The following is a 25,788-nucleotide window of genomic DNA, read 5'->3' on the forward strand; positions in this document are numbered from 1 at the left end:
AAAAATAATAAAGATCAGAGTAGAACTGACTAAATACATAAATATGTATATATATACACACATATAGTCTTGATTTTTTATTCCATACATATAAAAGATCAATGAAATTAAAAGTTGGTTTTTGAAAAAATAAAACTGACAAATATTTATCTACACTAACTAAGGAAAAAAAGGAAAATAAATAAAATTAGGGATGAAAAAAGAGACATTATAACTGATACTTCAGAAATGCAAAGGATTAGAGGCTATTAAAACAACAATAAGCTAATAAATTGAAAAAAACTAGAGGAAATAGAAAAATTCCTGGACACATGCAACCCACCAAGATTGAATCAGGGAGAAATACAAACCCTGAACAAACCAATAATGATTAATATGTAATCAGTAATAAGAAGTTTCCCAGCAAAGAAAACTCCAGGACCAGATAGATGGCTTCACTGCCAAATTCAACAAAATTTTCAAAAGAGAACTAACATCAACTCTCCTCAAACTATTACAAAATATTAAAGAGGAGGGAATTCTCCCTTATCCCACAAGGCCAGCATCACCCTAATATCCAAACTAGACAAGGAAACAACAACAAAAAATGAAAACTACAGGCCAATATCCATGATAACATAGATGCAAAGTCCTGAACAAAATACTAGCAAACCAAATTAAACAGCACACCAAAACACACACACACACACCATGATTAAGTAGCATATATCCTAGCAATGCAAGGATCATTGAACATATGCAAATCAGTAAATATGATACATCACATCAACAGAATGAAGGACAAAAACCATATCATCATCTCAATAGATGCAGAGAAAGCATTTGATAAAATTCAACACACTCGCAAAAAAAAAACAAAACTCTCAATAAACTAGGCAGAGAAGGAACATTCCTCAACCAAATAAAAGCCATATATGACAAACCCACAGCTAACATCATACTGAATGGGGAAAGGCTTAAAGCCTTTCTCCTAAGAACTGGAACTAGACAAGAATGCTCACTTTCACCATTCCTATTCATTACAGTACTAGAAGTACTAGCTAGAGCAATCAAGAGAAAGAAATAATAGACATCTAAATTAGAAAAGAAGACAAATTATCCTCCTTCACTGATGATATAATCTTATATTTAGAAAAACCTAAAGACACCACCAAAAAAACTCTTCAATCTGATCAATAAAGTCAATAAAATTGTAGGATAAATAATTAATATACAAAAATCAATAGTGCTTCAATACAACAATAATGAACTAGCTGAGAAAGAAAGAAATGTCAATCTCATTTACAATAGCTACCAAAAAAACCCAATGAATTAATTTAACCAAGGAGATTAATGATCTCTAAAAGGAAAACTAGAAAACAATGATGAAAGAAACTGAAGAGGACATAAACAAATGGAAAGATATCTCATGCTCATGAATGGAAGAATTCACATAGGTAAAATGACACACTTCCCAAAACAATCCACAGATTCAATGTAACACCTATCAAAATACCAATGCCATTTTTCACAGAAATAGAAAAACTAATATTCATATGGAGCAACAACAAAAAGAAAAATAAAAACACAAATAGCCAAAGCAATCCTAAGCAAAAAGATCAAAGCTAGAAACGTCACACAGCCTGACTTCAAAATATATTACAAAGCTATAGTAATCAAAACAATTTGGCATTGGTATAAAAACAGACACATAGACCAATGGAACCGAATAGAGAATCCAACATAAATCCACATATTTACAGTCAATTGAATTTTAATTAAGACACCAAGAACATACATTGGGAAAAGGACAACCCCTTCAATAAATGGTACTTGGAAAATTAGATATCCATATGCAGAAGAATGAAACTGGACTTCTATGTTGTACCATATATAGAAATTAACTCAAGATGGATTAAAGACTTAAATGTGATTCCATTCCAAGATGGCTGAATAGGAACAGCTCCAGTCTGTAGCTCCAGCCTGATTAGTGCAGAAGATGAGTGATTTCTGCATTTCCAACTGAGGTACCTGGTTCATCTCACTGGGACTGGTTGGACAGTGGGTGCAGCCCACAGAAGGTGGGCTGAAGCACCGTGGCACAAGAACTTCATGGTGCATGCACAAGCTTCAACAGCTGATTCAATCAAGTGGTAGAAAGGATATCAGTGATTGCAGATCAAATTAATGAAATAAAGTGAGAAGACAAGTTTAGAGAAAAGAGAGTAAAAAGAAAAGAACAAAGCCTCCAAGAAATATGGGACTATGTGTAAAGACCACATCTACTTTTGATTAAGGTACCTGAAAATGACAGGGAGAACAGAACCAAGTTGGAAAACACTATTCAGATATTATCCAGGAGAACTTCCCAACCTAACAAGGCAGGCCAACATTCAAATTCAGGAAATACGGAGAACACCACTAAGATTCTCCACAAGAAGAGCAACCCCAAGACACCTAATTGTCAGATTCACCAAGGTCAAAATGAAGGAAAAAATGTTAAGGGCAGCCAGAAAGAAAGATCAGGTTACCTGCAAAGGGAAGCCCATCAGACTAACAGTGGATCTCTCTTCAGAAACCCTACAAGCCAGAAGACAGTGTGGGCCAATATTCAACATTTTTAAAAGAATTTTCAACCCAGAATTTCATATCCAGCCAAACTAAGCTTCAAAATTGAAGGAGAAATAAAATCCTTTACAGACAAGCAAATGCTGAGTGATTTTGTCACCACCAGGCCTGCCTTACAGGATCAATTCAACAAGAAGAGCTAACTATCCTAAATATATATGCACCCAATACAGGAGCACCCAGATTCATAAAGCAAGTCCTTAGAGACCTACAAAGAGATTTAGACTCCCACACAATAATAATGGGAGACTTTAACACCCCACTGTCAATATTAGACAGATCAACAAGACAGAAAATTAGCGATATCTGGGACTCAAACTCAGCTCTGCACCAAGCGGACCTAATAGACATCTAAAGAACTCTCCACCCCAAATTAACAGAATATACATTCTTCTCAGCACCACATTGCACTTATTCTAAAATTGACCACATAATTGGAAGTAAAGCACTCCTCAGCAAATGTAAAAGAACAGAAATCACAACAAACTGTCTTTCAGACCACAGTGCAATCAAATTAGAACTCAGGATTAAAAAACTTGCTCAAAACCACACAACTACATGGAAACTGAACAATCTGCTCCTGAATGACTACTGGGTAAATAATGAAATGAAGGCAGAAATAAAGATGTTCTTTGAAACCAATGAGAACAAAGACACAATGTACCAGAATCTCTGGGACACATTTAAAGCAGTGTGTAGAGGAAATAGCACTAAATGCCCACAAGAGAAAGCAGGAAAGATCTAAAATTCACACCCTATCACAATTAAAAGAACTAGAGAAGCAAGAGCAAGCAAATTCAAAAGCTAGCAGAAGGCAAGAAATAACTAAGATCAGAGCAGAATGGAAGGAGATAGAGACACAAAAAAACCTTCAAAAAATCAATGAATCCAGGAGCTGGTTTTTTGAAAAGATCAACAAAATTGATAGACTGCTAGCCAGACTAATAAAGAAGAAAAGAGAAAAGAGTCAAATAGACACAATAAAAAATGATGAAGGTGATATTACCACTGATCCCACAGAAATACAAACTACCATCAGAGAATACTATAAACACCTCTATGCAAATAAACTAGAAAATCTAGAAGAAATGGATAAATTCCTGGACACATACACCCTCCCAAGACTAAACCAGGAGAAGTTGAATCTCTGAATAGACCAGTAACAGGCTCTGAAATTGAGGCAATAATTAATAGCCTACCAACCAAAAAAAAGTCCAGGACCAGATGGACTCACAGCCAAATTTTACCAGAGGTACAAAGAGGAGCTGGCACCATTCCTTCTGAAACTATTCCAGTCAATAGAAAAAGAGGGAATCCTCCCTAACTCATTTTATGAGGCCAGCATCATCCTGATACCAAAGTCTGGCAGAGACACAACAAAAAAGAGAATTTTAGACCAATATCCCTGATGAACATTGCTGCAAAAATCCTCAATAAAATACTGGCAAACTAAATCCAGGAGATAATCGGAAAGCTTATCCACCACAATCAAGTTAGCTTCATCCCTGGGATGCAAGGCTGGTTCAACATACACAAATCAATAAAGGCAATCCATCACATAAACAGAACCAATGACAAAAACCACATGATTATCTCAAAAGATGCAGAAAAGGCCTTTGACAAAATTTGACAATTCTTCATGCTAATAACTCTCAATAAACTAGGTATTGATGGGACGTATCTGAAAATAATAAGAGCTATTTATGACAAACCCACAGCCAATATCATACTGAATGGGCAAAAACTGGAAGCATTCCCTTTGAAAACTGGCATAAGACAGGGATGCCCTCTCTCACCACTCCTATTCAACATAGTGTTGGAAGTTCTGGCCAGAGCAATCAGGCAGGAGAAGGAAATAAAGTGTATTAAATTAGGAAAAGAGGAAGTCAAATTGTCCCTGTTTGCACATGACATGATTGTATATTTAGAAAACCCCATTGTCTCAGCCCAAAATCTCCTTAAGCTGATAAGCAACTTCAGCAAAATCTCAGGATACAAAATCAATGTGCAAAAATCACAAGGATTCCTATACACCAATAACAGACAAACAGAGAGCCAAATCATGAGTGAACTTCCATTCACAATTGCTACAAAGAGAATAAAATACCTAGGAATCCAACTTACAAGGTATGTGAAGGACCTCTTCAAGGAGAATGATAAACCACTGCTCAACAAAATAAAAGAGGACACAAACAAATGGAAGAACATTCCATGCTCATGGATAGGAAGAATCCATATCGTGAAAATGGCCACACTGCCCAAGGTAATTTATAGATTCAATGTCATCCCCATCAAGCTACCAATGACTTTCTTCACAGAATTGAAAAAAACTACTTTAAAGTTCATATGGAACCAAAAAAGAGCCCACATTGCCAAGACAATACTAAGCAAAAAGAACAAAGCTGGAGGCATCACGCTATATGACTTCCAACTATACTACAAGGCTACAGCAACCAAAACAGCATGGTACTGGTACCAAAACAGAGATGTAGACCAATAAAACAGAACAGAGTCCTCAGAAGTAAGACCACACTTCTACAGCCATCTGATCTTTGACAAACCTGAGAAAAACAAGAAACGGGGAAAGGATTCCCTACTTAATTAATGGTGCTGGGAAAACTGGCTAGCCATATGTAGAAAGCTGAAACTGGATCCCTTCACTACGCTTTATACAAAAATTAATTCAAGATGGATTAAAGACTTAAATGTTAGACCTAAAACCATAAAAACTCTAGAAGAAAACCTAGGCAATACCACTCAGGACATAGGCATGGGCAAGGGCTTCAAGACTAAAACATCAAAAGCAATGGCAACGAAAGCCCAAATAGACAAATGGGATCTAATTAAACTAAAGAGCTTTTACATGGCAAAAGGAACTACCATCAGAGTGAACAGGCAACCTACAGAATGGGAGAAAATTTTTGCAATCTACCCATCTGACAAAGGGCTAATATCCAGAATCTACAAAGAACTTAAACAAATTTATAAGAAAAAAACAAACAACCCCATCAAAAACTGGGCAAAGGATATGAACAGACCCTTCTCAAAAGAAGACATGTAGGGCTGGGCGTGATGGCTCATGCCTGTAATTCCAGCACTTTGGGTAGCAAAGGCGGGTGGATCACAAGGTCAGGAGACTGCGACCATCCTGGCTAACATAGTAAAACCCTGTCTCTACTAAAAACACAAAAAAATTAGCCAGGTGTGGTGGCAAGCACCTGTAGTCCCAACTACTCAGGAGGCTGAGGCAGGAGAATGGCGTGAACCCAGAAGGCAGAGCTTGCAGTGAGCCGAGATCACACCACTGCACTCCAGCCTGGGCAACAGAGTGAGACTCCATCTCAAAAAAAAAAAAAAATTCATGCAGCCAACAGACACATGAAAAAGTGTTCATTATCACTAGTCATCAGAGAAATGCAAATCAAGACCACAATGAGATACCATCTCACACCATTTAGAATGGCGATCATTAAAAAGTCAAGAAACAACAGATGCTGGAGAGGATGTGGAGAAATAGGAATGCTTTACACTGTTGGTGGGAGTGCAAATTAAACCATTGTGGAAGACAGTGTGGTGATTCCTCAAGGATCTAGAACTAGAAATACCATTTGACCCAGCCATCCCATTACTGGGTATATACCCAAAGGATTATAAATCATGCTACTATAAAGACACATGAACACGTACGTTTATCGCAGCACTATTCACAATAGCAAAAACTTGGAACCAACCCAAATGTCCATCAATGAGAGACTGGATTAAGAAAACGTGGCCCATATACACCATGGAATACTATGCAGCCATAAAAAAGGATGAGTTCATGTCCTTTACAGGGACATGGATGAAGCTGGAAACCATCATTCTCAGCAAACTATCACAAGGACAGAAAACCAAACACCACATGTTCTCACTCATAGGTGGGAACTGAACAATGAGAAAACTTGGACACAGGGCAGTGAACAACACACACCAGGGCCTGTCGGGGGTTTGGGGGCTAGGGGAGGGATAGCATTAGGAGAAATACCTGATGTATATGACGAGTTGATGGGTGCAGCAAACCAACATGGCACATGTATACCTATGTAACAAACCCGCACATTGTGCACATGTACCCTAGAACTTAAAAGTATGTAATATATATATATATAGAGAGAGAGACTTAAATTTAAGACCCAAAACTATGAAACTGCTAGAAGAAAACACATGGAAAAACCTTTCAGGACATTGATCTAGGCAAAGATTTTATAGCTAAGACCTCAAAAACACAGGCAGTAAAAACAAAAATAGACAAATTGGACTACGTTAAACAGAAAACCTTCTGCACAACAAGGGAAACAACAGAGTGAAGAGACAACCTGTCGAATGAAAGAGAATATTTGCAAACTATTCATCTGATAATGAACTAATATATAAAATTACAAAAAACTCAAACAAAACAACATAAAAAATAATCTCATTAAAAAGTAAGCAAAAGACATGAATAGGTATTTCTCAAAAGAAGACATACAAATGGCCAACAAGTATACGAGAAAATGCTCAACATCACTAACCATCAGGGAAATGCAACTCAAAACCACAATGAGATATCACTTTACCCCAGTTAGAATGACCATTATGATGAGGACAAAAAATAACAGATGCTAGCAAGGATGAAAACAAGCAACTCTTACACACTGTTGGTAGAAATGTAAATTAGTATAGCCACTATGGAAAACAGTATGGACATTTCTCAAAAAACTAAAAGTAGAACTACCATATGATCCAGGAATTCCACTGCTGGGTATTTATCCAAGGGAAAAGAAATCAGTATATCAAAGAGATGCCTGCACTCACATGTTTATAGTAGCACTATTCGTAATAGCAAAGATATGAAACCAACCTAAGTGTCCATCAATGGACAAATGGATAAAGAAAATGCGGTATATATGTATATACATACTGTGATAGTTAATATTATGTGTCAGCTTGACTGAATTGAAGGATGCCTAGATGGCAGGTGAAGCATTTTTTCTGGGTATGTGTGTTATGGTGTTTCCACAGGAGAATGACGGTAGACTGGGAGGGAAGACTTGCCTTTAATGTGAGCAGACACCATCCAATTGGCTGCTGGTGGGTCTAGAACAAAGCAGGCAGAAGAGGAGGATATTCAGCTTGCTTGGCTTTATCTTTCTCTCTCTCTTGCAGAGCAAGTCACCTTTTTGCCTCCTGCCCTTGGACATCAGACTCCAGTTTCTTCAGTCTTTGGACACTGGAACTTGTGCTAGCAGTTGCCTGGGGGCTCTCAGGCCTGTAGCCTCAGACTGGGAGCTGCACTGTCAGCTTCCCTGGTTTTGAGGCTTTTGGGAGTTCAACTGTGCCACACTGGCAGCTTTTCTCAACCCCAGCTTGCCAATGGCCTATCATGGGACTTTGCTTTTGTAATTATATAAGCTAATTCTTTCTAATAAACATCTTTATATATATATATATATATATATATATATATATACACACACATACACACACACACGTATATGTAGTAATATATATGTATATATGTACACATATATTACATACATGCATATATATATATTCAGATTCTCTATTTTGTTCCACTGGTCTATGTGTCTGTTTTTATACCAGTGCCATACTGTTTTGATTACTATAGCTTTGTAATAAACCAATAGCATACACACATATATACATATGTATATATGTGTACATTATACATATATGTATAGATGTATACATATATACACATAATATACACCTACATATACATATATACATACATATACATATAGGTATTTATATATGTATGTATACTAATATACATCTACATATACATATACATATGTATATATGTTTGTATACTATTGGTTCTGTTCCTCTGGAGAAACCTGACTTATAAATATACAAGGAAATACTATTCAGCTATAAAAATGAATGAAATAATGTCATTTGCAGCAAGATGGGTAGAAATAAACTTCATTATGTTACATTAAATAAGCCAGACACAGAAAGACAAATATGAGTTCTCACTCATATGTAGGAGGTAAAAACATTGACCTCATGAAGATAGAGAGTAGAATGATAGATACTAGAGTCTGAGAAAAAAGCGTGGATGAAAGGGGGAATGAAGTGAGGTTGGTCAATGGGTATAAATATACAGATATATGTATAAGTTCTAATGTTTGATAGCAGAGTAGGGTGACTATAGTTAGCAATAATGAATTATATATTTTAAAGTAGCTAGGAGACAGAACTCAAAACATCCCCAAAACATAGAAATGATAAATACTCAAGGCAATAGCTACCCCAAATACCCTGACTTGAAAATTACACATTTTATGCATTTTATGCATGTAACAAAATATCACACATACCCTATAAATATGTAAATATTATGTGTCAATTTAAAAAACATAAAATTCCTAGGAATAAATTTAACCAAAAAATGTATAAGACCACAACACCAAAAAGTACAAAATATTGCTAAAAGAAATTAAGAAGTCCTAAATAAATGGAGAGATATACCATGCTTATGGATTAGAACAGGAGTTGACAAACTATGGCCCAAAGGCCCATCCAGCTTGTTATCTGCTTTTGTAAATAAAATTGTATTAAAACAATAAACTTTACAATCATCACCTATGCTCTTACAAAAGTGACTCAGCTATTGGCAATAAGATTGTGGTTTACAATTTAACAAATAACCTAAATAGTTTCATATGAAAATGAGCAACATAGTCCCTAGCTCTTAGTTGGGCCACATTGCCATCAGTTTTTATTGCTCTTTCCCTTCAAAGACTTGATCCACTATCACGTGAGGAAAGACTGGACAAGACTGAGACTGGGCTCTAGCTATGTGCCAAACACACTTCCACATATCTTCAAATAGAAGGCTGAAAATAAGGTTTAGACTAATAAGAATCTAAATAATGTGGATATCTGGTTCTTGATGCAATATTACTTCATTCTCTCATTAGAAGGAAAGTATTGAGCATTTAATTGTCAGGCTCTACACTAGATGAATTTACAAAGATGGGAAAGACAGATCTGTCCTTCAGAAGTTTACTGACCAGGGAGGAAAGTGTGACAAGTAATTTTAAAAAGATATTATTAAGATACAGTGGTAGTATAAATTATAGTGGTACCAGCTAACCATGTTTAGTGGTAAGGAAGAGATGGCTCAAATAATACTTCTGAGTTTAACAGACATGGGCATGGAAACTCTAGAAATGGCTGGAAATGTGCCAGCTTGATTTGGGAAGGAAAGTATTCCAGAGGAATTAAACAACTTGTGCAAAATCCCAAAGAAAAACAAAGGTGGGCTCAAGAAACTGATAGTAGCAGTTCGGTATAGCCAAGATATGAGGTGAGTGTGAGGGGCATGGCAAAAAATGATTCCAGAAACATGAGAACCAGATTAAAAGGAGGCTTATAAGCCATGCTAAGATGTTAGGTCTCTATCATCTGAGAGTAGGAAATAAAGGGTTTTAATCAGAAGTCACATGATAAATATTTTGGCAGCAAGACAGGAAGGAGATGAGACCAGAGGCAAGAAGACTAGGTAGACCATTGCACTACCCAGGCAAACAGCAGAGCAGTATTTACTGTTTTATTAGTCCATTCTTATGCTGCTAATAAAGACATACCCATGACTGGATAATTTATAAAGGAAAGTGGTTTAATTGACTCACAGTTCAGCATGGCTGGGGAGATCCCAGGAAACTCACAATCACAGTGGAAGGGGAAGCAAACATTCTTTTCCTTACTGCTGCCATGTGAAGAAGGATGCGTTTGCTTCCCCTTCTGCCATGATTTTAAGTTTCCTCATCCCCAATCCTACCACCCTGCCTTCTCTCCCCCAGCCTGCACTGATGGCCTCATGGGGAGCTCCCTATGATCAGTTGACAGAGAAAGCGAAGACTAGGGCCTGGTTTATAGACGGCTCTGCACAATATGCAGGCACTACCTGAGAGTGGACACAGCTGTAGCACTGCAGGCCCTTTCTAGGGCATCCTGAAGGACAGCGGTAAGGAAAATCTTCCCAGTGGGCAGAATTTCAAACAGTGCACCTGGTTGTATACTTTGCCTGGAAAGATAAATGGCCAGATGTATGAATATATACTGATTCATGGACTATAGCCAATGGTTTGGCTGGATGGTCAGGGACTTGGAAGAAGCATGATTGGAAAATTGGTGACAAAGAAATTTGGGGAAGAGGTATGTGGATGGACCTCTCTGAGTGGTCAAAACTGCGAAGATATTTCTATCTAATATGAGTGCTCACCAAAGGACGACCTCAGTGGAGGAGAATTTTAATAATCAAGTGGATAGGATGATTCGTTCTATGGACACCACTCAGACTCTTTACCCAGCCACCCTGTCATCGCCCAGTGGGCCCATGAACAAAGTGTCCATGGTGGCAAAGATGGAGGTTACACATGAGCTCAGCAACATGAACTTCCACTCATCAAGGCTGACCTAGCTATGGCCACTGCTGAGTGCCCAATTTGCCAGCAGCAATTTGCCAACACTGTGCCCTCGATATGGCACCATTCCTTGGGGTTATCAGCCAGCTACTTGGTGGCAGGTTGATTATATTGGACCTCTGTCATCATGGAAAGGGCAGCAGTTTTTCCTCACCAGAACAGACACTCTGGATATGGGTTTGCCTGTCCTGCATGCAATGCTTCCGCCAAGACTACCATCTGTGGACTCACAGAATGCCTTATCCATCCTCATAGTGTCACATATAGCATTGCCTCCGACCAAGGCACTCACTTTACGGCTAAAGAAGTGTGGCAGTGGGCTCATGCTCATGGAATTCACTGGTCTTACCATGTTCGCCTTCATCCTGAAACAGCTGGATTGACAGAATGGAGGAATGGGATTTTAAAGTCACAGTAGCTGACTCTTTTGCTATAGCAAACTCTGAATAAATACCATTTGCTTATTTTCATTTGGTTGGTCTTTATTTTTAAGCCTTCCCAGTTCCCTAAGCTGCCACGTAAAAATTCTGACTACCCTGCTGGAGAGATCATGTGGAGAATTCCTGAATATACAGATAAGGAGAGATACTCAGTCAAGCCCAACCTTCTAGTCATCGTGCCAGAGCTCTGAGTATGTGAGTCAAGTCCAGCCTAGCCCACGGCTGAATGCTACAGACTCCAGCCAAGTTTTACCCAGAAGTTTTACCCAGCTGAGCTGTCCCCAGATTCTTAACCCATAGAATCCTGAAATGTAGTAGAATGACTGGAATTTCTAACCACTAAGTTTTGGGATTGTTATACAGCAACCAAAAAACTTCCCTTGGAGAGAAGGAAGAAACACCATGGATTGGGAAGTCTATAGATAGCACTGCTGGGTCTCCTGACCATCCTAGAACAGCCAAGAATGTTCAGGAGGCTAAAGCAGAAGTTTCAACCCCTCTTCTCACTTCACCTCTTCTGGTGAAAATATAGCTCAGTTTTTTACTGAAGGAAAGAAAAAAGAAGATATTATGCAGATGACCTGGCTGGGAGACTTTGAGGGAAAAAGTTAAGAATGAAGATAAGGATATTCTTCAAGATAAAAATAGCAGAACCAAGACACATTACAAAATGTCCCAATCTACATATCTAACAAAGTAGACAAAACAGAGTTCAAACAAATCAGAATTTCACCAGTGGCAACCAAACCAGGAATCGTGTCAAACTCATATCATAAATTTCAAATACTTACAGCTAAGAATTGTAGTAGGTATTAAATATTTGTTCAATGAATAAATAAATTCCAGTGTGGCAAAACTCAGATCTGCTTATAAACATGCCTCCACAACTCCAAGGTACTACAAAGAAAAAAACAGTAAACTATAAGATACTGAGACTCAATACCCAATTTGGAACAAAGTCAACTGGGGATGAGTCAGTAATATCCTTGAGAATAAAGCTCCTAGATTTACCTCAGGATCCCACAGAGCATAAAGTGCTTAAGAGCTTGCCATCTCCCAGGGCACTGCACTGAATTCAAGTACTTATTTTATTTATGTAAACTGCAGCTATTTCCAAAGAGAATTTTAGCTCATTCCAAAATTAAACTTTATTCTTTGGCATTAGGCATTTTATAAGTACCCAAGCTTCTTGGATGAATATAGAAGAAAATGAGAGAAAAAATACGATTAAACTAATACTGACCAAGCCCACCATTTCCCAAGCTGGAAGGAGCACATACACTTATTTCATTTGAGATTCAGCTAAAGGTTTTTTTTTAATTTCTGAGCTAAAATTTCTTGCTTTTTCAGGTGTCTTAATTTTATAAAAGCTGGCCACAATTCTCCAAAGAATTAAAAACTACAGGCCTAGATTTATAATTCTGGAACCTAAAACTGCTACTGTACACCTTGTAGCATATTCCACTATAGAGTTTTATATAATGTTGATTATTTACTATATGCCAAGTATTCTACTGAGGATTTTACATGGATTAACTAATTTAATCTTCTAATAATGTTGAGGTAGATATTGTTACTATGTATATTTTAGAGACGAGAAAATTAAAGCATAATAAAGTAATCTTTCCCAATAGTACCAGATTTTATTCCCAGGCAGTAAAATGCCAAAGCTTCTATTCCTGTCCACTACACAATATTGCATCCTTATTTGATACATGGATGATGAAGAGATTTCTAGTTAGGAATATAGACTATCTCCATTCTCTGGCCTCCAGGACTCAGAAACTTGAACTTATTGACATGATCTCTGTTGTCAGGAGTTCAAATGACTGGATTTGCAAGAATATTAACAACATTGATAAACAGTCAATGGTTAATATTAACAACACTGATAAATAACCAATGGTTAATATTATGACTTACTGCTTCTCTGCCTTAGCCTCACACTTTCCACGTATTCACTTGGAAATATACTCAATAAGCCACTTGCTGATAACCAAATAAATATTCATTGTTATAACTAAATTCATTACTGAACTGTGATTAAAAGCTGTCAGCACACTAGAAAGAGAAGGGAACAGACATGCATACACATGTTAACCAAAAGACACATAAAACAATGTACATAGCAACACTATTTTTACTAGTCAAAAACTGGAAATTACTCATATAGCCATCACTAGGAGAAAGAACATATCATTTGTACCACACTCATATAATGTAATACAATAGAACAATGAGAATTAATGAAAAGTGGCTACATGCATAAACATGGGTGTTAGGTGAAAGAAGCCAGATATAAAAGCACTGTATGATTCCTTTTATATAAAACCCAAAAATAGGTAAAACTAATTTATGATGTTAGAAGTCAAGATAATTATTACTCTTTGAGACAGTGGGGAGTGCCTGGATGGAAAAAGAGGTGGGGGCTTCTGGGGGTGCTAGTAACATTACGTTTTTTTAATCTGGGAGTTGGTTACATGGATGGTTCAGTTTGAGACAATTAACCAATCTGTACACTTCTGATTTGTACACTTTTCTGTATATATACATATATACATACATATATCAAGTATTATATATATATTACTTCAATGAAAAACTCAGAAAAAAACAGATTAGGATGCAGACAGCCAGTCAGAAGTAGAATACCTTATGCTTCTTCCCTACTCTCCCTGTCCTACTGTCCATCCCCTCCAAAGGCTGACTTGTATTTTTTCCCATGCTTCACTCTCCTATACATCCTCTAACCATTTGAGGACTCTTTGATAATTACTTTCTGTTTTCAGTTCCACATGTCAAAATTAGGCTTTAGTGCCTGAATGCTGAAGACCTCAAGATGCCAGAAAGTTTAGAGCACAAAGTAAAGACTAACCCAGCAAGATCATGAAATAATTTTAGGAGTGAAAGGGAAGAGTCCAGCGTGGTGAGAAAGCTTAAGAGAAGAAAAGGCATCTAGGAATTGAGCTTGGGAACCTTGACATCTGAAAGTCTTGATAGAAAAGGAAGAGAGTGTAGCCAGAAAGAAAGGAACCAGAGAGTATTGCCAGAGAGTGTAGCCAGAAAAAAAGGAACATTAGTGTTCAAGCTACAGAGGAGGCTCCAAGCCCTAGGCTCAAGCTAGCCAAAATCCTGGCTAAGCCCCTAACTAAGCCTCCCAAACAAAGTCACATTAAATATTAATATTTACAATGTGACATTAGATAGAAGACTATATTTCATTTGAGGGAGAGAGAGCACAGAACATAGTACACCTGAAGTCAGCTGGGTACAAAAAGAGAAAGAGATAAATGCATTTTTTAACCATTTAGTAGCACTATTTGCCCCCATCCCTATCCCATTCCCCTAACTACTTTCTTCTTACCATGTTCCTGGCACTTTTGCTACATTTTTCCAATAAGGTTCTCATTCATCGGGTGTAAAAATACAGAGGAAATCAAAAAGCAAAAGACAATATTTGAAGGAACTCTACTCTTAAGTCACAATTTCTCTGAAGTTCTGCTTTATCTATAAGACATGAAAACCTACCATGATTTTCTGAAGTTTAGAAAGGAGATTAGGCAGGACCCAGATCACACTGTACCCTATAGAACCCACATCATTCTTCATGAGGTCTCCAGGGAAATAAATCCTAAGAGGAAAAATCCTGGAAAAAGAAAAAGACATTTACATTCCCAGAATGTAGTGGAAATACATACAAGTACAAAAGTTCACACAATTAATATAGCCAATATTAGAATAACAACTAAACTGTGATAATTATATAATAGCTGAGTTTTAATGTAACTAAAATGTTACACAATGTGCTGTATAATTGACATAATTAGCTTACTTAATACTTCAACAGCCCTTTAAAATAGGCATTGTCATCCTTACTTTGATGATGAGGAAACAGACTCAGAAAGGCTAAGTAATTTACCCAAGGTCATACAACAGTAAATGGAAGCACCAGGAGGCAAACTCAAGTGAGCCAGACTCCAAAACCTTTGAAGCTGACATAGTTGCAGGCTAGTTTGTGACCTGGTCTACTCAAGAAGCATACAACCATTGTGTTATTTAAGTCAACCCAATCATATATACTTACCTTAAAAGGTTTTTTTAAAAAATAAAAATTGCATAAGAAGAATACAAATATTAGTTGAAATATACCCACACTACAAATGAATGATGCATAATTCAGTGATAGTTATTTTAACTGACAGGAGTACACTTTGCATGAGTACTAATGGGTTCCAATAAAAAAACAGTAAAAAGTGGGGAAAAGAGTTTGATTCCAGGGTATGTAGATCAAAAATTCTGAAGAAAGGGAGAGAGCAAAGACTACCTCCTAACCCCTTAAAAAGTATGCCAGAGAAGAAAAAAATTCACCCTGAAGCAGTCAAAACTCAAAAAGTATGTGTTCCACATAATTTCACTGATATGCTTACCACTACTGGGAATGCCATTTAACATGTCTGATCCAGCCTTGGAGGATTTTGTCCAAAGTTGTTTGGGCAATCCTAAAATAGAGATGAATTCCTGGAAAACTATAGGAAATTATAAAAGCAGGTCACACCAATAAAAGTATTAAAATGCTGATGGAGACACTGAACCAGTCTTCACCACCACAAGCTCAGCATTGATTGAGAAATCTATGGCTTCAACATAAAAGCGCATAACTGCTGACACAAGTCCACACTTGAAGGACTTCTGGAACTGTACTTCACTGATTATTCTAGTTATAAAGAGGTTCACAGCTCAGGATACTTTTTTATACAATTGTTAAAATTATTTCTTCTAGATTTTCCCACCATTTCATTCCAGCCTATAAAATCTTCTTCATGCATCCTGAATCTTATACATAACATATTTGCCATCAATTCACATTGTCATTCAAGTCACTGATTAAAATGGTGATCTACATTCATTCAAAGAAATTGCCTTTCAACATAATAGCTAACCACCCTGCAAGCTGTGTTAGCAACCCACGATTCAGTAAGATTTGGAAGCCTATCCATTGTAAGGACAGAAACCAGGGTACCAGTCCCCTGAGGGCATTACCCATATCATACATTTTCAGCTAGGTGGCTGGAATGATAAAGTGATAAAATCCTCTGGAAAAGAGAAGAAATAAAGAGAGATAAAGATGCTAATGCTGACAATGAAGCAAAAACATGGCTTTTTGTCTATCATTTTTAATGCTTCAGAGAGTATTTGATACAGAACAACAGTTCCCTTACTGAATTCCTTGATTAATAATAGATGTTCTTCAAAAGAAGAGTTCCCTGATTAGAAATATTTGGGAAACCCTGGTTACAGACAGGGTCTTGGGTTCTACAGAGCTTCTCAGAGTCAGAGCATTTAATAGGCTAATGTACATTGTGGCTCCAAGAGGAGGACCATCTATGCCTTCCCTAAAGGTCCCAAACCACTAGAGATTATTGCTTGCAAAATATCTATTAACCATATCTATTGGCATAGAGATGGGGGCCAGGTGATAGGGATGGGTAACCGACAGGCAAATGAACAAACGATTGTAACACAATGTGACAGGAGCTATGGGATGGCCCTACTTCAATGCAACTAACTTCACTAGAAGGAATTGCTTAAACTGCAGAGAATGTCACAGAAAGCATCATAAAGGAGATGACATTTCCAGGCAGATCTTATAGGATTTGTAAGAGAGCTTGTCTGGTGGAGAAGAAAAATGGCAGAGAAAATAGTATGTGCAAAGACATTAATTAGATAAGAAATGATCAAGGATTGTTGTTAACATTCAAAGGAACAATCCCATAAAAGACAAGTGGTAGTAGAGAAGGCTAAAAAAGTGAAGTTTCATGCCTGATTTTCAGGAGGCTTGCATGCCAAGGTAAGAAATTTGGAATTTATTATAGACAAAGGAGAGCTACCAGGAGCTTTAAGGCAAGAAAATGTTATGATAATATTTGTTTATAGGAATATGAATCTTGCAGCAATGTAGAAGGACTGGTATGAAGATATCTTGATGGTAGAGAAAGACTAATTAAGAAGATTCTGGAAATAATCCAGATACAAGGTAGCCAGGGCCAGAATAAAACAAGCCATGCCAAGGACAGAGAGGAAGCTTAGATCCAGGAGATAAATCTGTGGTAAAACTGACAGAATGTGGTGGTCATGTGAGTGTGAAGGTGAAGAAAGGGAAGAAATGAAGAATGACTATAGAGTCCTTAGTCTGAGACACAAAAGAATGTCACTGATATGTGACAGGAGACAATAGAAGAAAAGACACACCTGGGGGAAAGATTATAATGGGTCCAGTATGAGATGACAGGGATATCTAAGTATCCACGTGGCGAGATTATAAATGCAGTGAGATACAAAGGACTAGAAACAAAAAGTCCAGGGTTGAGAATCTCCTGCACAGAGTTAGTGAGAATCTCTATGAGAGTCTCTTGCACAGAGTTAGTGGTGCTACTATAGAAGTAAACATACTGTCTCAAGGTTCACAAAGGCAGAGTGTGCAGCATATGTCTGATATTCCAGGTTAATAACCATGACAAAAAGAGAAAAGTAGACCTCACTTTTCAATTTGGGATAATACAACTAAATCTGCCAACCTCCAATGTTCTCTCATTTCCATTTATAACAATATATCAAAGATCACAGTTAGTAGTGCATTAACTCCCAGGCAAATTTCTATAATACTCACATATGGAATTCACAGTAACAAACTAGGTGAGATTAAATCCTAGCTGGGAACTCTCCGAAACTCTTCACCTATTTTGGATTTCAGATCCCTCGTACACATGCGTATTCTACTACCTCAGCTCAAGGATCATTGCTTTTCAGCATATATGCCTCAAGCCTTTGTTAGGTCAATATGGGAAATAAAACAAAGTATAAATAATGACAGATGTACACAAGGAGGCTATTATTTCCAAAGAGATCCTTCTGTAAAATTTATGCTAGCCAGGACAAATGTCAACCTAAATCTGGAAGCTGCTAATATAAGCAGAAACTAGTACTTGAAAAAGTTAGGAAATAAACAGTAGAGAAAGAAAAGTGGAGATATGGGTGGATCAGAATGTGATGAATCAGACCATTCACAAAAGGGGGCTTCTCCTGAGCAGGGACCTTTAGCTGGTATAAAAGGCCACTCTCCTGACCTTTAGTATCCTGCCACTCCTTCAATCGACATCCTTACATGTATGTTGGTGAACTGGGTAAGAGAGAACCCATCCAACTATTCCTACTTATTGTTAACCAAAGTGGAAATCTAGGGACGTACTCTGCAAAACACTACCGGATGCTTGGATTTCTTAAAAAGTTATTTTAGGTCCCCTGCAACCATAAGATTCTCTAATAGAGAAAGAAATTGAAGACTGAAATGTGCTTTCTCTGAGATTACTCAGTACTCTTTGCATTGCTGCATTGTACAGCCCTAAGACATGGTAGGCTGAAAGAAAGACAGCATTATTGACTGTCTCCACTATTTTCAGAGGGCTTTATCTAAATATCATGCAGCTCTTACTGCGGACTGGATGAGTCATACATCTTGTTGAATCTTTAGATGCAGAGGATGCTTATATCCTGCATCCTTTTCGATATACGATAATTTAGACAGGATCAGTAAGATCAGTTAGATCAATATTAGTAGGACAGAAGCTGATTTCAGGAAACCAAACCTCTGATTCTCTATTTTCTGAATTCATGATGGTTGAATTCTAATGGAATGATTCATCCATTGATTCATGTAACTGAGTCCTACTGCTGAGTAGGTACTTTGACACATGACACGGATACTAACATGAATAAGCTGTAATCACTGGCCTCGCCTGACAAAGATCACTTATCATATGAGACAATCCCATAAAATGTCAACTGTAATTCACTACACTACATGCTATATGTAGAATGAGTGCTAGGCATGCAAAGAAAACAATGTGAACAATGTGCTAAAGAAAAATGAAGGAAGGATACTTTACACAGATGGAAACACTTATTTGTTTATTCATACAACAATAATCGATAAGTGCCTGCCAACCATGAGCAAGGCCCTATTCTAGATTCTGAGTTTACAGTAGTAAACAGACAAAATCATCACTCTCAAATAGCTTACACATTCTGGAGGGGGAAACAGAAACTAATCAAATTTCAAACAGTAATAAAATGACATAAAGAAAATAAATGTACCAGAGACAGGAAGGAAAGTTACTCATAGGAGAAATCATCTGAACAGAAACCAGAAATACAGACACCAGCTATATAGAGAAAAAGAGATCAACAAACAAGTCAGAGCACAGGGTCTTTAGAAAAGAACAGGCAGAATAGACACCATATTCTTCTGAACTGAAAGGTCAGTGAGTCCACAGCATGGTGAAGAAGGAGAAGGGAGGGACAAAATGAGATCAGAGAGGCAGATGAGGGTCAAATCACAAAAAGAATAATAGTAAAAAGTTTATCTAAGATCCTAAGAATAATAAGAAGTTCTTCGAGTGTTTTAAGCAGGAAAGTAACACTGATTTACATTTTTAAAAACTTCATGCTGGTTGTTGTGTGGATAGGAGATTGTGGGATGAAGCAAGAAGAAAGAGCAGAGACTAGTTGCAATAATATAGCTGAGATGATGGCAACATGAACTAGATTGTTAGCAGTAAAGATAGAAATAAAGATGGATTAAGAATATTTTGAGGCTGGGTGTGGTGGCTCATGCCTGTAATCCCACCACTTTGGAAGGCCAAGGTGGGTGGATGGCCTGAGCTTAGGAGTTCAAAACAAGCCTGGCCAACATAGCAAAGCCCCGTCTCTACCAAAAATACAAAAATTAGCCAGGCATGGTGGCGTGCACCTGTGGTCTCAGCTACTTGGGAGGTTGAGGTGGGAGGATCGCTTGAGCCTGGAAGACAGAGGTTCCAGTGAGCCAAGATCGTGCCACCACACTCCAGCCTGGGTGACAAAATGAGACCCTGTCTCAAAAAGAAAATAAAACTTTTTTGAGAGAAAACTGACAGCGCTTGCTGATGGACTGTACATACAAGATGAGGAAAAGAGAAATTAAAGATGACTCGATGTTTTAGTCTGACCAAGCTGGTTGACGATGATACTTTTTATGATTATTTGGATGAAGAACAACAGGTGCACTATAGTTTGATGATGGAGAAATCAGGAGCTCTGTTTTAGTCACATCAAGTTTGAAATGCCTATAAACATCTCAAATGCCAAATAAGCCACTAAGCAACATCCATATGGCTAAGTTCAATGGTCATTTCAATTGCTTAGTATCCTGGCAGCATTCAGCATTTAGCTAACCTCTCCTTCCTTCTTTCTCTTGGCTCCCATGACACTATACGTTCCTAGATTCCCTCCTACCTTACTGGCCACTACTTCTGCATCTACTTGACTGGCTTTGCCTCCTCTGCTTGACTTCTAAAGACTGAAAGTCTCCAGAGTTCTATCTGTTGCTTTTTTTCTTATATATCTACACATTCTTCCATAGGGAGTCTCATTCTAGTTCTTTGACATGCCATCTGTATGCCAGGAGTTCTAACTATAGTTAGTCCAGTGACAGTGAGGGACAATCAAGAGATTCAAAAGAACAGTCAGTATCTACCCATGACCAGTCTAAATATGGTCATAGGCAATACCGATCCAGCAAAAGAGGAAAACAAAACCCTAGTCATGGTCAAACAGGAAGAAGCTCCAGATAGTCAGTATCTCAGCAAGGCCAAATAACCAGTCATTGACAGTTTGCATGAATTCAATGGACAGTCAGGAGAGAGCGCCAAGTCATCTCATAACCAATCATCACCTACAGAGTCTGGAATCAGTACAAATGGACCAAGGTGCCTAGGTATAGTCAATCTAATGATATTGAAAGACAATCAGAAAACTCAGACAGTCAGCATGAACCCATGAATAGCCTGGGTATGGCCACAAACAACAGAAATCTGATAAAATAGGAAAACAAGGCTCTCACCACAGATAATCACAAGATAGCATTAGATGCTCAGGACAGACATCGATTTATGGACAGTCTGGGTCTACACATGGAAAATCTGGACCCAATACAAGAAGACATGGATCCAGCTACAGTCAATAAGGAGAGAGCTCTGGACATTCATGATCTTTTCATAGATAATCATCACCTGTATAGTCTACATCCAGCATAAACAGCAGAGATCTAAATTTATTCTTTCCAGTAATGAAGCATAGTTAGGAGGCTGGGATAGACAGTTACCCTTCTCCTATGGTCAAGTTATGTATAGGCATAGGCAGTCTGGATCCAGCAAAAAAAAAAAAAAAGAGATAGCTCTAGCCATGGGCAGTCAAAAGGTAAGCCAGAAACTCATCAAGGATGGACATCTACTCATAGGCAATCTAGTCTTCCAAGAAGAATCTGTGTTCAACATAAGGAAAAGAAATTGGTTCACTATAGACAATCAAAAGGCAGCACTAGACCTTCAGGGTCAATTCACAGATGAGCACTATTAATATATTCTGGACCCAAAATAAGCAGACATCAAGGATGAAGTTACAATTAGGTCAGTGGCCATAAAATACAATCTGGAGACACAGAGATAGAATCAACCCATGGACAGTTGGTTGATAAGAGATATTTCTATAAACACTAAACACTAGGTCTTATCACAGACAAACATCCACTAATGGTTAGTCTGAATCTATATATGAACAATCAGGATCCAACACTAGAAAAAGGCAGATAGATGGCCCATGAATAGATATGAGACAGCTCTAGACAATCCATGTCTTTTCCTAGCCAGACATAAATTCATGGACAGTTTGGGTCCAGTCATGAGAAGTGATGATCAGTAAAACAATGGACAGAGGAAGTTCCCTCCAGTGACAAGCAAGTCATAGTCATAATCAAGCAGGAGATAGATAACACACTCAGAAGCCAGACAAGTCAAACCCAAGGTGAATTTGGGTCTAATCATATACAGAGTGATAGTAATGGTGCAAGGATCAGGTTATAGTTGTAAACATGGCAGCTGTGGAAGTGCTGATACAGCTGTGGATAGTCTGAAAAACAATAGACCATTCAACCTTGATTTCAGTCCATTGAAATCTGGAGATAAAAGCACATAAAAGCACAAATAAGCATAGTCCTTTTTTTTTTTTTTTTTTTTTTGAGGCAGAGTCTCACTCTGTCGTCCAGGCTAGAGTGCAGTGGCGCCATCTCAGTTCCCTGCAAGCTCTGCCTCCCAGGTTCACACCATTCTCCTGCCTCAGCCTCCTGAGTAGCTGGGACTACAGAAGCCCACCGTCACACCCGACTAATTTTTTGTGTTTTTAGTAGAGACGGGGTTTCACCAAAGCCTAGTCTTAAGCAGTCAGGATCTTCCTGATCATTCAGGGTCTGAATCAACAGGTAAGACAGAAAGGCAAAGATTTAATCTTGGATACTCAGGAATAAGCCATAAACAATCATTTGATACTATTAAAGCAAAAGAATACACTAACACTTGTTAAACTGGTAAGATAGGTGTTATTCAGGGCTACCTTGAAAGGTGTAGGGACTGCTGCAATGGGATTTTTGTAGTGGGGAGAGAGATGGAGCTCAATTCCTAATGCAACAAAGAAAAGAGGAAATTTATAGCCAAGAAGAAGAATGTGGAAGGTCAGTAGTTTAAAAACTACTGCAAGGGTAAGATAATTCTTGATAAGCTGACCTAACAAGATTCTTACTGAAGACAGGCCACAGTGATCCCATATTACCTGGGAGATGGTGAGAGAGAAGAATTTGGTCAGATACTGAAGGTGATCAGATATTAAGGGTGGAGGATTCTGTCTAAACTGATTTAACAGGATTCTTGCTAAAACTGGACTCTTGTGGACATTCCCAAGAATGGGGTCTAGTTGGGTTCAGAAGAGCCTGACTAGTTATAGTTAGGTCAAGGGGAAAGTCTCTGTCAATATTCATTGTCAGTCTGGACCTAGCAGAGGTAGAGGACCATGAATTAGTTACAGTCCATCAGTGGCCTATAATAATTATGGGACATCATCAAGTGAACTAACCTCCATATAACAAGAATTCCCAGGAGACAAAAAAGAGAAGGGCCTAGAAAGCATATTTAAGGAAATAATGGCTGAAAGTTTCCAAAATCTGGAGAAAGATGATGCCATCCAAGTACAAGATGCTCAGAAGTCACTAATCAAATTCAACCCAAAGAGGAAATCCCCAAGACATATCATAATTAAATTAGCAAAAATTAAAGACAAAGCAAGAATACTCAAAGCAGCAAAAGAAAAGAAATATATCATATTCAGTGAAGCCCCAATACAATTTTCAGCAGAATGCTCAGCAGAAACTCTACAGACCAGGAGAGAACAGGATGCTATATTCAAAGTGACAAAGGAAAAAAGGAATTGCCAAACAAAAATTCTGTACCCAGCGAAGTTAGCCTTCAAACATGAAGAAGAGATAAAGAATTTCCAGACAAACAAAAGCTGAGAGAATTCCTTAACAGCAGACCTGTCTTACAGGAAATGCTAAAGGGAGTTCTTCAATCTGAAAGAAATGGATGTTAATGTTCAAGAAAACATCTAGTTATTAAACTCACTGCTAAAAGAAAAAAAAAAAACAGACAAATTCAGAATACTCTAAATGTCTTGACTGCCCATGGCAGGATCCTTGATTTTCTTCTGTGCTGGATCACAGGTGTCCATGAGTGGACTCAGACTGTCTACTTACTTCAACTGTAATTGAAGTAAGTCAGTCACTTATATTTTAAGAATAAAGACTAAAAGAAAAAATTATTAAAACAATAACTAAAACAATTGGTTAAGAGATAGGCAATATAAAAATGTAAAATTGAAACATCAAAAAGTCAAAAAGTGGGGAGGAAACAGTGTTAAAAAATAGTGTTAAATAGTGTTAAAGAATAGTGTTAAACCCTCTGCAGAGAGTTTTTTATTGTTGTTTTTGTTATTGTTGTTATTTTTCTTTTCTTTGCTATGAAGTTAAGTCATTATCAGCTTAAGATAACCTGTAATAACATAAGATGTTTTTGTAGGCCTTATGGTAATCAAAAAGCAAAAACCTATCATAAATACACTACAAATAAATAGCACAAAATCAAAACATACTATGGGAAAAAAACACTTAACTACAAAGGTAAACAAGAAGAGAGAGAAAACTCTGCCAAACAACCAGAAAACAAGTAACAAAATGCCAATAGTAAACCCTTACCTATCATTAATAACTTTTAATATAAATGAATTAATTTCTAAAATTAAATGACATAGAGTGGCTGAATGGATTTTTTTAAATGACCAAACTATAGGCTGTCTATAAGAAACTTAGTTCACCTATAAAGATATGCACAGACTGAAAGTGAGGAGATGGAAAAAGGTACTTTATGCAAATGGAAATCAAAAGAGAACAGGAGTAGCTATGCTTAGATAAAAGAGGTTTTAATTAAGAATGATTTTAGACATGAAGTCCTTGCCCATGCCTATGTCCTGAATGGTATTGCCTAGGTTTTCTTCTAGGGTTTCTATGGTTTTAGTTCTAACATGTAAGTCTTTAATCCATCTTAAATTAATTTTTGTATAAGGTGTAAGGAAGGGACCCAGTTTCAGCTTTCTACATATGGCTAGCCAGTTTTCCCAGCACCATTTATTAAAAAGGGAATCCTTTCCCCATTGCTTGTTTTTCTCAGGTTTGTCAAAATCAGATAGTTGTAGATATGCGGCATTATTTCTGAGGGCTCTGTTCTGTTCCATTGGTCTATATCTCTATTTTGGTACCAGTACCATACTGTTTCGGTTACTGTAGCCTTGCAGTGTAGTTTGAAGTCAGGTAGCGTGATGCCTCCAGCTTTGTTCTTTTGGCTTAGGATTGACTTGGCGATGTGGGCTCTTTTTTGGTTCCATACGAACTTTAAAGTAGTTTTTTCCAATTCTGTGAAGAAAGTCACTGGTAGCTTGACGGGGATGGCAGTGAATCTATAAATTACCTTGGGCAGTATGGCCATTTTGATGATATTGATTCTTCCTACACATCAGCATGGAATGTTCTTCCATTTGTATCCTCTTTTGTTTCATTGAGCAGTGGTTTGTAGTACTCCTTGAAGAGGTCCTTCACATCCCTTGTAAGTTGGATTCCTAGGTACCTAGGTATCTTATTCTCTTTGAAGCAACTGTGAATGGGAGTTCACTCATGATTTGGCTCTCTGTTTGTCTGTTATTGGTGTATAAGAATGCTTGTGATTTTTGCACATTGATTTTTTATCCTGAGACTTTGCTGAAGTTGCTTATCAGCTTAAGGAGATTTTGGGCTGAGA

The 25,788-nt window shown here is 37.6% G+C and overlaps 1 long non-coding RNA gene across 3 annotated transcripts in view; it reads right to left on the reverse strand.

The window, feature by feature from the left end:
- LOC115930782 (uncharacterized) overlaps positions 1 to 25,788 on the reverse strand; it is a 147,874-nt gene that overhangs the window by 110,362 nt on the left and 11,724 nt on the right. The window contains exons 2-4 of one of the 3 annotated variants that reach the window (XR_010129658.1): positions 15,952 to 16,023; positions 15,053 to 15,170; positions 12,316 to 12,421 (exon numbers count right to left, since the gene is read on the reverse strand). The exons of 1 other annotated variant lie outside the window; for it this stretch is intronic. This is a non-coding gene — a long non-coding RNA (uncharacterized lncRNA). Of the gene's footprint in view, positions 1 to 12,315; positions 12,422 to 13,447; positions 13,637 to 15,052; positions 15,171 to 15,951; positions 16,024 to 25,788 lie in introns of those variants that run through there. One more of the 3 variants, XR_010129659.1, reaches the window with a different exon arrangement.

The sequence above is a fragment of the Gorilla gorilla genome, chromosome 1 (genome assembly GCF_029281585.2).
Source record: "Gorilla gorilla gorilla isolate KB3781 chromosome 1, NHGRI_mGorGor1-v2.1_pri, whole genome shotgun sequence".
NCBI lineage: Eukaryota > Metazoa > Chordata > Mammalia > Primates > Hominidae > Gorilla > Gorilla gorilla.